A 12,029-nucleotide genomic window follows, 5' to 3' on the forward strand; every position below is an offset into this window, starting at 1 on the left:
GGGTTGTTGACTTGGAGTGAGAAGGGAACAATAGGAATTATTTGAGTTTTCAAGCTCAAATAGGATCTGGTGAAAAGAGGAGGAATGGGTAAACAAAGATAAGTTAGAATTTATGGCCACAAAGAGCACTTTTATCCTATAACGCTCAACCTTTGAAAGTGCAAGACTAGTAAAAGGTTTTTTCCCAAACCGGGAGTCGAACCCGGGCCACCTGGGTGAAAACCAGGAATCCTAACCGCTAGACCATATGGGAGCAGTTATTAAGTATAATGAGTCATGGACTAAGAAAAAGTGGGAATAAAGAAAATGTATATATATTTTTTCATTTTGCCGCTTTGAGCTTGTCTACAAACACCTGGTGGTTGCCTCGTTAGCGCAGTAGGAAGTGTGTCAGTCTCATAATCTGAAGGTTGTGAGTTCGATCCTCACACGAGGCACTGTTCAGTGAGTTTTTGTCTTCCTCCATTCATGCAGGAAATCGGGTTTTTCTGCCGAAACGTTTTTAATATATGAGGAAAGTGTTGTTGATTTCCTTGTCATTTTTGAGTGAGTAGAAGAGATGGGAATGATTTGAGCTTTAAATCCAAAATAGGATCTTGCCTAAAAAGAAACAATATTAAAGCAAAGTCCCAATCAGATTGGGTGAAATAGTCTGATGGTTTCTTATTTATTGGAGAAACTAGTTCATTAAAAAAAGGAAAATTAGCCAAACTGACAGGATAAAGGGGTTGTTGACTTGGAGTGAGAAGGGAACAATAGGAATTATTTGAGTTTTCAAGCTCAAATAGGATCTGGTGAAAAGAGGAGGAATGGGTAAACAAAGATAAGTTAGAATTTATGGCCACAAAGAGCACTTTTGAACACTCAACCTTTGAAAGTGCAAGACTAGTGAAAGGTTCTTTCCCATACCAGGAAACAAACCCAGGCCACCTGGGTGAAAACCAGGAATCCTAACCGCTAGACCATATGGGAGCAGTTATTAAGTATAATGAGTCATGGACTAAGAAAAAGTGGGAATAAAGAAAATGTATATATATATTTTCATTTTGCCGCTTTGAGCTTGTCTACAAACATCTGGTGGTTGCCTCGTTAGCGCAGTAGGAAGCGTGTCAGTCTCATAATCTGAAGGTCGTGAGTTCGATCCTCACACAAGGCACTGTTCAGTGTGTTTTTGTCTTCCTCCATTCATGCAGGAAATCGGGTTTTTCTGCCAAAACGTTTTTAATATAAGAGGAAAGTGTTGTTGATTTCCTTGTCATTTTTGAGTGAGTAGAAGAGATGGGAATGATTTGAGCTTTAAATCCAAAATAGGATCTTGCCTAAAAAGAAACAATATTAAAGCAAAGTCCCAATCAGATTGGGTGAAATAGTCTGATGGTTTCTTATTTATTGGCGAAACTAGTTCATTAAAAAAAGGAAAATGAGCCAAACTGACAGGATAAAGGGGTTGTTGACTTGGAGTGAGAAGGGAACAATAGGAATTATTTGAGTTTTCAAGCTCAAATAGGATCTGGTGAAAAGAGGAGGAATGGGTAAACAAAGATAAGTTAGAATTTATGGCCACAAAGAGCACTTTTATCCTATAACGCTCAACCTTTGAAAGTGCAAGACTAGTAAAAGGTTCTTTCCCATACCGGGAGTCAAACCCGGGCCACCTGGGTGAAAACCAGGAATCCTAACCGCTAGACCATATGGGAGCAGCTGTTAAGTATAATGAGTCATGGACTAAGAAAAAGTGGGAATAAAGAAAATGTATATATATTTTTTCATTTTGCCGCTTTGAGCTTGTCTACAAACATCTGGTGGTTGCCTCGTTAGCGCAGTAGGAAGCGTGTCAGTCTCATAATCTGAAGGTCGTGAGTTCGATCCTCACACAAGGCACTGTTCAGTGTGTTTTTGTCTTCCTCCATTCATGCAGGAAATCGGGTTTTTCTGCCAAAACGTTTTTAATATAAGAGGAAAGTGTTGTTGATTTCCTTGTCATTTTTGAGTGAGTAGAAGAGATGGGAATGATTTGAGCTTTAAATCCAAAATAGGATCTTGCCTAAAAAGAAACAATATTAAAGCAAAGTCCCAATCAGATTGGGTGAAATAGTCTGATGGTTTCTTATTTATTGGCGAAACTAGTTCATTAAAAAAAGGAAAATGAGCCAAACTGACAGGATAAAGGGGTTGTTGACTTGGAGTGAGAAGGGAACAATAGGAATTATTTGAGTTTTCAAGCTCAAATAGGATCTGGTGAAAAGAGGAGGAATGGGTAAACAAAGATAAGTTAGAATTTATGGCCACAAAGAGCACTTTTATCCTATAACGCTCAACCTTTGAAAGTGCAAGACTAGTAAAAGGTTCTTTCCCATACCGGGAGTCAAACCCAGGCCACCTGGGTGAAAACCAGGAATCCTAACCGCTAGACCATATGGGAGCAGCTGTTAAGTATAATGAGTCATGGACTAAGAAAAAGTGGGAATAAAGAAAATGTATATATATTTTTTCATTTTGCAGCTTTGAGCTTGTCTACAAACATCTGGTGGTTGCCTCGTTAGCGCAGTAGGAAGCGTGTCAGTCTCATAATCTGAAGGTCGTGAGTTCGATCCTCACACAAGGCACTGTTCAGTGTGTTTTTGTCTTCCTCCATTCATGCAGGAAATCGGGTTTTTCTGCCAAAACGTTTTTAATATAAGAGGAAAGTGTTGTTGATTTCCTTGTCATTTTTGAGTGAGTAGAAGAGATGGGAATGATTTGAGCTTTAAATCCAAAATAGGATCTTGCCTAAAAAGAAACAATATTAAAGCAAAGTCCCAATCAGATTGGGTGAAATAGTCTGATGGTTTCTTATTTATTGGCGAAACTAGTTCATTAAAAAAAGGAAAATGAGCCAAACTGACAGGATAAAGGGGTTGTTGACTTGGAGTGAGAAGGGAACAATAGGAATTATTTGAGTTTTCAAGCTCAAATAGGATCTGGTGAAAAGAGGAGGAATGGGTAAACAAAGATAAGTTAGAATTTATGGCCACAAAGAGCACTTTTGAACGCTCAACCTTTGAAAGTGCAAGACTAGTGAAAGGTTCTTTCCCATACCGGGAGACAAACCCAGGCCACCTGGGTGAAAACCAGTAATCCTAACCGCTAGACCATATGGGAGCAGTTATTAAGTATAATGAGTCATGGACTAAGAAAAAGTGGGAATAAAGAAAATGTATATATATTTTTTCATTTTGCCGATTTGAGCTTGTCTACAAACATCTGGTGGTTGCCTCGTTAGCGCAGTAGGAAGCGTGTCAGTCTCATAATCTGAAGGTCATGAGTTCGATCCTCACACAAGGCACTGTTCAGTGAGTTTTTGTCTTCCTCCATTCATGCAGGAAATCGGGTTTTTCTGCCGAAACGTTTTTAATATATGAGGAAAGTGTTGTTGATTTCCTTGTCATTTTTGAGTGAGTAGAAGAGATGGGAATGATTTGAGCTTTAAATCCAAAATAGGATCTTGCCTAAAAAGAAACAATATTAAAGCAAAGTCCCAATCAGATTGGGTGAAATAGTCTGATGGTTTCTTATTTATTGGCGAAACTAGTTCATTAAAAAAAGGAAAATGAGCCAAACTGACAGGATAAAGGGGTTGTTGACTTGGAGTGAGAAGGGAACAATAGGAATTATTTGAGTTTTCAAGCTCAAATAGGATCTGGTGAAAAGAGGAGGAATGGGTAAACAAAGATAAGTTAGAATTTATGGCCACAAAGAACATTTTTATCCTACAACGCTCAACCTTTGAAAGTGCAAGACTAGTAAAAGGTTCTTTTATACCGGGAGTCGAACCCAGGCCACCTGGGTGAAAACCAGGAATCCTAACCGCTAAACCATATGGGAGCAGTTATTAAGTATAATGAGTCATGGACTAAGAAAAAGTGGGAATAAAGAAAATGTATATATATTTTTTCATTTTGCCGCTTTGAGCTTGTCTACAAACATCTGGTGGTTGCCTCGTTAGCGCAGTAGGAAGCGTGTCAGTCTCATAATCTGAAGGTCGTGAGTTCGATCCTCACACAAGGCACTGTTCAGTGAGTTTTTGTCTTCCTCCATTCATGCAGGAAATCGGGTTTTTCTGCCGAAACGTTTTTAATATATGAGGAAAGTGTTGTTGATTTCCTTGTCATTTTTGAGTGAGTAGAAGAGATGGGAATGATTTGAGCTTTAAATCCAAAATAGGATCTTGCCTAAAAAGAAACAATATTAAAGCAAAGTCCCAATCAGATTGGGTGAAATAGTCTGATGGTTTCTTATTTATTGGCGAAACTAGTTCAATAAAAAAAGGAAAATTAGCCAAACTGACAGGATAAAGGGGTTGTTGACTTGGAGTGAGAAGGGAACAATAGGAATTATTTGAGTTTTCAAGCTCAAATAGGATCTGGTGAAAAGAGGAGGAATGGGTAAACAAAGATAAGTTAGAATTTATGGCCACAAAGAGCACTTTTATCCTATAACGCTCAACCTTTGAAAGTGCAAGACTAGTAAAAGTTTTTTTCCCATACCGGGCCACCTGGGTGAAAACCAGGAATCCTAACCGCTAGACCATATGGGAGCAGTTATTAAGTATAATGAGTCATGGACTAAGAAAAAGTGGGAATAAAGAAAATGTATATATATTTTTTCATTTTGCCGCTTTGAGCTTGTCTACAAACATCTGGTGGTTGCCTCGTTAGCGCAGTAGGAAGCGTGTCAGTCTCATAATCTGAAGGTCGTGAGGCACTGTTCAGTGAGTTTTTGTCTTCCTCCATTCATGCAGGAAATCGGGTTTTTCTGCCGAAACGTTTTTAATATATGAGGAAAGTGTTGTTGATTTCCTTGTCATTTTTGAGTGAGTAGAAGAGATGGGAATGATTTGAGCTTTAAATCCAAAATAGGATCTTGCCTAAAAAGAAACAATATTAAAGCAAAGTCCCAATCAGATTGGGTGAAATAGTCTGATGGTTTCTTATTTATTGGCGAAACTAGTTCAATAAAAAAAGGAAAATTAGCCTAACTGACAGGATAAAGGGGTTGTTGACTTGGAGTGAGAAGGGAACAATAGGAATTATTTGAGTTTTCAAGCTCAAATAGGATCTGGTGAAAAGAGGAGGAATGGGTAAACAAAGATAAGTTAGAATTTATGGCCACAAAGAGCACTTTTATCCTATAACGCTCAACCTTTGAAAGTGCAAGACTAGTAAAAGGTTTTTTCCCAAACCGGGAGTCGAACCCGGGCCACCTGGGTGAAAACCAGGAATCCTAACCGCTAGACCATATGGGAGCAGTTATTAAGTATAATGAGTCATGGACTAAGAAAAAGTGGGAATAAAGAAAATGTATATATATTTTTTTCATTTTGCCGCTTTGAGCTTGTCTACAATCACCTGGTGGTTGTCTCGTTAGCGCAGTAGGAAGTGTGTCAGTCTCATAATCTGAAGGTTGTGAGTTCGATCCTCACACGAGGCACTGTTCAGTGAGTTTTTGTCTTCCTCCATTCATGCAGGAAATCGGGTTTTTCTGCCGAAACGTTTTTAATATATGAGGAAAGTGTTGTTGATTTCCTTGTCATTTTTGAGTGAGTAGAAGAGATGGGAATGATTTGAGCTTTAAATCCAAAATAGGATCTTGCCTAAAAAGAAACAATATTAAAGCAAAGTCCCAATCAGATTGGGTGAAATAGTCTGATGGTTTCTTATTTATTGGCGAAACTAGTTCATTAAAAAAAGGAAAATTAGCCAAACTTACAGGATAAAGGGGTTGTTGACTTGGAGTGAGAAGGGAACAATAGGAATTATTGGAGTTTTCAAGCTCAAATAGGATCTGGTGAAAAGAGGAGGAATGGGTAAACAAAGATAAGTTAGAATTTATGGCCACAAAGAGCACTTTTATCCTATAACGCTCAACCTTTGAAAGTGCAAGACTAGTAAAAGGTTCTTTCCCATACCGGGAGTCAAACCCGGGCCACCTGGGTGAAAACCAGGAATCCTAACCGCTAGACCATATGGGAGCAGCTGTTAAGTATAATGAGTCATGGACTAAGAAAAAGTGGGAATAAAGAAAATGTATATATATTTTTTCATTTTGCAGCTTTGAGCTTGTCTACAAACATCTGGTGGTTGCCTCGTTAGCGCAGTAGGAAGCGTGTCAGTCTCATAATCTGAAGGTCGTGAGTTTGATCCTCACACAAGGCACTGTTCAGTGTGTTTTTGTCTTCCTCCATTCATGCAGGAAATCGGGTTTTTCTGCCAAAACGTTTTTAATATAAGAGGAAAGTGTTGTTGATTTCCTTGTCATTTTTGAGTGAGTAGAAGAGATGGGAATGATTTGAGCTTTAAATCCAAAATAGGATCTTGCCTAAAAAGAAACAATATTAAAGCAAAGTCCCAATCAGATTGGGTGAAATAGTCTGATGGTTTCTTATTTATTGGCGAAACTAGTTCATTAAAAAAAGGAAAATGAGCCAAACTGACAGGATAAAGGGGTTGTTGACTTGGAGTGAGAAGGGAACAATAGGAATTATTTGAGTTTTCAAGCTCAAATAGGATCTGGTGAAAAGAGGAGGAATGGGTAAACAAAGATAAGTTAGAATTTATGGCCACAAAGAGCACTTTTGAACGCTCAAGCTTTGAAAGTGCAAGACTAGTGAAAGGTTCTTTCCCATACCGGGAGACAAACCCAGGCCACCTGGGTGAAAACCAGTAATCCTAACCGCTAGACCATATGGGAGCAGTTATTAAGTATAATGAGTCATGGACTAAGAAAAAGTGGGAATAAAGAAAATGTATATATATTTTTTCATTTTGCCGCTTTGAGCTTGTCTACAAACATCTGGTGGTTGCCTCGTTAGCGCAGTAGGAAGCGTGTCAGTCTCATAATCTGAAGGTCATGAGTTCGATCCTCACACAAGGCACTGTTCAGTGAGTTTTTGTCTTCCTCCATTCATGCAGGAAATCGGGTTTTTCTGCCGAAACGTTTTTAATATATGAGGAAAGTGTTGTTGATTTCCTTGTCATTTTTGAGTGAGTAGAAGAGATGGGAATGATTTGAGCTTTAAATCCAAAATAGGATCTTGCCTAAAAAGAAACAATATTAAAGCAAAGTCCCAATCAGATTGGGTGAAATAGTCTGATGGTTTCTTATTTATTGGCGAAACTAGTTCATTAAAAAAAGGAAAATGAGCCAAACTGACAGGATAAAGGGGTTGTTGACTTGGAGTGAGAAGGGAACAATAGGAATTATTTGAGTTTTCAAGCTCAAATAGGATCTGGTGAAAAGAGGAGGAATGGGTAAACAAAGATAAGTTAGAATTTATGGCCACAAAGAGCACTTTTATCCTATAACGCTCAACCTTTGAAAGTGCAAGACTAGTAAAAGGTTCTTTTATACCGGGAGTCGAACCCAGGCCACCTGGGTGAAAACCAGGAATCCTAACCGCTAGACCATATGGGAGCAGTTATTAAGTATAATGAGTCATGGACTAAGAAAAAGTGGGAATAAAGAAAATGTATATATATTTTTTCATTTTGCCGCTTTGAGCTTGTCTACAAACATCTGGTGGTTGCCTCGTTAGCGCAGTAGGAAGCGTGTCAGTCTCATAATCTGAAGGTCGTGAGTTCGATCCTCACACAAGGCACTGTTCAGTGAGTTTTTGTCTTCCTCCATTCATGCAGGAAATCGGGTTTTTCTGCCGAAACGTTTTTAATATATGAGGAAAGTGTTGTTGATTTCCTTGTCATTTTTGAGTGAGTAGAAGAGATGGGAATGATTTGAGCTTTAAATCCAAAATAGGATCTTGCCTAAAAAGAAACAATATTAAAGCAAAGTCCCAATCAGATTGGGTGAAATAGTCTGATGGTTTCTTATTTATTGGCGAAACTAGTTCAATAAAAAAAGGAAAATTAGCCAAACTGACAGGATAAAGGGGTTGTTGACTTGGAGTGAGAAGGGAACAATAGGAATTATTTGAGTTTTCAAGCTCAAATAGGATCTGGTGAAAAGAGGAGGAATGGGTAAACAAAGATAAGTTAGAATTTATGGCCACAAAGAGCACTTTTATCCTATAACGCTCAACCTTTGAAAGTGCAAGACTAGTAAAAGGTTTTTTCCCATACCGGGCCACCTGGGTGAAAACCAGGAATCCTAACCGCTAGACCATATGGGAGCAGTTATTAAGTATAATGAGTCATGGACTAAGAAAAAGTGGGAATAAAGAAAATGTATATATATTTTTTCATTTTGCCGCTTTGAGCTTGTCTACAAACATCTGGTGGTTGCCTCGTTAGCGCAGTAGGAAGCGTGTCAGTCTCATAATCTGAAGGTCGTGAGGCACTGTTCAGTGAGTTTTTGTCTTCCTCCATTCATGCAGGAAATCGGGTTTTTCTGCCGAAACGTTTTTAATATATGAGGAAAGTGTTGTTGATTTCCTTGTCATTTTTGAGTGAGTAGAAGAGATGGGAATGATTTGAGCTTTAAATCCAAAATAGGATCTTGCCTAAAAAGAAACAATATTAAAGCAAAGTCCCAATCAGATTGGGTGAAATAGTCTGATGGTTTCTTATTTATTGGCGAAACTAGTTCAATAAAAAAAGGAAAATTAGCCTAACTGACAGGATAAAGGGGTTGTTGACTTGGAGTGAGAAGGGAACAATAGGAATTATTTGAGTTTTCAAGCTCAAATAGGATCTGGTGAAAAGAGGAGGAATGGGTAAACAAAGATAAGTTAGAATTTATGGCCACAAAGAGCACTTTTATCCTATAACGCTCAACCTTTGAAAGTGCAAGACTAGTAAACGGTTTTTTCCCAAACCGGGAGTCGAACCCGGGCCACCTGGGTGAAAACCAGGAATCCTAACCGCTAGACCATATGGGAGCAGTTATTAAGTATAATGAGTCATGGACTAAGAAAAAGTGGGAATAAAGAAAATGTATATATATTTTTTCATTTTGCCGCTTTGAGCTTGTCTACAAACACCTGGTGGTTGCCTCGTTAGCGCAGTAGGAAGTGTGTCAGTCTCATAATCTGAAGGTTGTGAGTTCGATCCTCACACGAGGCACTGTTCAGTGAGTTTTTGTCTTCCTCCATTCATGCAGGAAATCGGGTTTTTCTGCCGAAACGTTTTTAATATATGAGGAAAGTGTTGTTGATTTCCTTGTCATTTTTGAGTGAGTAGAAGAGATGGGAATGATTTGAGCTTTAAATCCAAAATAGGATCTTGCCTAAAAAGAAACAATATTAAAGCAAAGTCCCAATCAGATTGGGTGAAATAGTCTGATGGTTTCTTATTTATTGGCGAAACTAGTTCATTAAAAAAAGGAAAATTAGCCAAACTGACAGGATAAAGGGGTTGTTGACTTGGAGTGAGAAGGGAACAATAGGAATTATTTGAGTTTTCAAGCTCAAATAGGATCTGGTGAAAAGAGGAGGAATGGGTAAACAAAGATAAGTTAGAATTTATGGCCACAAAGAGCACTTTTGAACGCTCAACCTTTGAAAGTGCAAGACTAGTGAAAGGTTCTTTCCCATACCAGGCGACAAACCCAGGCCACCTGGGTGAAAACCAGGAATCCTAACCGCTAGACCATATGGGAGCAGTTATTAAGTATAATGAGTCATGGACTAAGAAAAAGTGGGAATAAAGAAAATGTATATATATTTTTTCATTTTGCCGCTTTGAGCTTGTCTACAAACACCTGGTGGTTGCCTCGTTAGCGCAGTAGGAAGTGTGTCAGTCTCATAATCTGAAGGTTGTGAGTTTGATCCTCACACGAGGCACTGTTCAGTGAGTTCTTGTCTTCCTCCATTCATGCAGGAAATCGGGTTTTTCTGCCGAAACGTTTTTAATATATGAGGAAAGTGTTGTTGATTTCCTTGTCATTTTTGAGTGAGTAGAAGAGATGGGAATGATTTGAGCTTTAAATCCAAAATAGGATCTTGCCTAAAAAGAAACAATATTAAAGCAAAGTCCCAATCAGATTGGGTGAAATAGTCTGATGGTTTCTTATTTATTGGCGAAACTAGTTCATTAAAAAAAGGAAAATTAGCCAAACTGACAGGATAAAGGGGTTGTTGACTTGGAGTGAGAAGGGAACAATAGGAATTATTTGAGTTTTCAAGCTCAAATAGGATCTGGTGAAAAGAGGAGGAATGGGTAAACAAAGATAAGTTAGAATTTATGGCCACAAAGAGCACTTTTGAACACTCAACCTTTGAAAGTGCAAGACTAGTGAAAGGTTCTTTCCCATACCAGGAGACAAACCCAGGCCACCTGGGTGAAAACCAGGAATCCTAACCGCTAGACCATATGGGAGCAGTTATTAAGTATAATGAGTCATGGACTAAGAAAAAGTGGGAATAAAGAAAATGTATATATATATTTTCATTTTGCCGCTTTGAGCTTGTCTACAAACATCTGGTGGTTTCCTTGTTAGCGCAGTAGGAAGCGTGTCAGTCTCATAATCTGAAGGTCGTGAGTTTGATCCTCACACGAGGCACTGTTCAGTGAGTTTTTGTCTTCCTCCATTCATGCAGGAAATCGGGTTTTTCTGCTGAAACGTTTTTAATATATGAGGAAAGTGTTGTTGATTTCCTTGTCATTTTTGAGTGAGTAGAAGAAATGGGAATGATTTGAGCTTTAAATCCAAAATATGATCTTGCCTAAAAAGAAACAATATTAAAGCAAAGTCCCAATCAGATTGGGTGAAATAGTCTGATGGTTTCTTATTTATTGGCGAAACTAGTTCATTAAAAAAAGGAAAATTAGCCAAACTGACAGGATAAAGGGTTTGTTGACTTGGAGTGAGAAGGGAACAATAGGAATTATTTGAGTTTTCAAGCTCAAATAGGATCTGGTGAAAAGAGGAGGAATGGGTAAACAAAGATAAGTTAGAATTTATGGCCACAAAGAGCACTTTTGAACGCTCAACCTTTGAAAGTGCAAGACTAGTGAAAGGTTCTTTCCCATACCGGGAGACAAACCCAGGACACCTGGGTGAAAACCAGGAATCCTAACCGCTAGACCATATGGGAGCAGTTATTAAGTATAATGAGTCATGGACTAAGAAAAAGTGGGAATAAAGAAAATGTATATATATTTTTTCATTTTGCCGCTTTGGGCTTGTCTACAAACATCTGGTGGTTGCCTCGTTAGTGCAGTAGGAAGTGTGTCAGTCTCATAATCTGAAGGTCGTGAGTTCGATCCTCACACGAGGCACTGTTCAGTGAGTTTTTGTCTTCCTCCATTCATGCAGGAAATCGGGTTTTTCTGCCGAAACGTTTTTAATATATGAGGAAAGTGTTGTTGATTTCCTTGTCATTTTTGAGTGAGTAGAAGAGATGGGAATGATTTGAGCTTTAAATCCAAAATAGGATCTTGCCTAAAAAGAAACAATATTAAAGCAAAGTCCCAATCAGATTGGGTGAAATAGTCTGATGGTTTCTTATTTATTGGCGAAACTAGTTCATTAAAAAAAGGAAAATTAGCCAAACTGACAGGATAAAGGGGTTGTTGACTTGGAGTGAGAAGGGAACAATAGGAATTATTTGAGTTTTCAAGCTCAAATAGGATCTGGTGAAAAGAGGAGGAATGGGTAAACAAAGATAAGTTAGAATTTATGGCCACAAAGAGCACTTTTGAACGCTCAACCTTTGAAAGTGCAAGACTAGTGAAAGGTTCTTTCCCATACCAGGCGACAAACCCAAGCCACCTGGGTGAAAACCAGGAATCCTAACCGCTAGACCATATGGGAGCAGTTATTAAGTATAATGAGTCATGGACTAAGAAAAAGTGGGAATAAAGAAAATGTATATATATTTTTTTCATTTTGCCGCTTTGAGCTTGTCTACAAACATCTGGTGGTTGCCTCGTTAGCGCAGTAGGAAGCGTGTCAGTCTCATAATCTGAAGGTTGTGAGTTCGATCCTCACACGAGGCACTGTTCAGTTTGTTTTTGTCTTCCTCCATTCATGCAGGAAATCGGGTTTTTCTGCCGAAACGTTTTTAATATATGAGAAAAGTGTTGTTGATTTCC

General features: G+C 38.5%; 6 non-coding genes across 6 annotated transcripts; 1 reads left to right on the forward strand and 5 right to left on the reverse strand.

Moving 5' to 3' along the window:
- Nucleotides 1-181: 181 nt before the first annotated feature.
- Nucleotides 182-253, reverse strand: TRNAE-UUC (transfer RNA glutamic acid (anticodon UUC)). The gene has a single exon. It is a non-coding gene; the product is annotated as a tRNA-Glu (tRNA).
- Nucleotides 254-1,625: 1,372 nt separating this feature from the next.
- Nucleotides 1,626-1,697, reverse strand: TRNAE-UUC (transfer RNA glutamic acid (anticodon UUC)). Its single transcript has one exon. It is a non-coding gene; the product is annotated as a tRNA-Glu (tRNA).
- Nucleotides 1,698-5,212: 3,515 nt separating this feature from the next.
- Nucleotides 5,213-5,284, reverse strand: TRNAE-UUC (transfer RNA glutamic acid (anticodon UUC)). Its single transcript has one exon. It is a non-coding gene; the product is annotated as a tRNA-Glu (tRNA).
- A 654-nt stretch (nt 5,285-5,938) lies between these two features.
- Nucleotides 5,939-6,010, reverse strand: TRNAE-UUC (transfer RNA glutamic acid (anticodon UUC)). Its single transcript has one exon. It is a non-coding gene; the product is annotated as a tRNA-Glu (tRNA).
- Nucleotides 6,011-8,800: 2,790 nt separating this feature from the next.
- TRNAE-UUC (transfer RNA glutamic acid (anticodon UUC)) lies at nt 8,801-8,872 on the reverse strand. Its single transcript has one exon. It is a non-coding gene; the product is annotated as a tRNA-Glu (tRNA).
- A 2,988-nt stretch (nt 8,873-11,860) lies between these two features.
- On the forward strand, nt 11,861-11,933 carry TRNAM-CAU (transfer RNA methionine (anticodon CAU)). Its single transcript has one exon. It is a non-coding gene; the product is annotated as a tRNA-Met (tRNA).
- Nucleotides 11,934-12,029: the final 96 nt, after the last annotated feature.

This window comes from Rhinoderma darwinii, assembly GCF_050947455.1.
Source record: "Rhinoderma darwinii isolate aRhiDar2 chromosome 3 unlocalized genomic scaffold, aRhiDar2.hap1 SUPER_3_unloc_15, whole genome shotgun sequence".
Classification (NCBI taxonomy): Eukaryota; Metazoa; Chordata; class Amphibia; order Anura; family Rhinodermatidae; genus Rhinoderma; species Rhinoderma darwinii.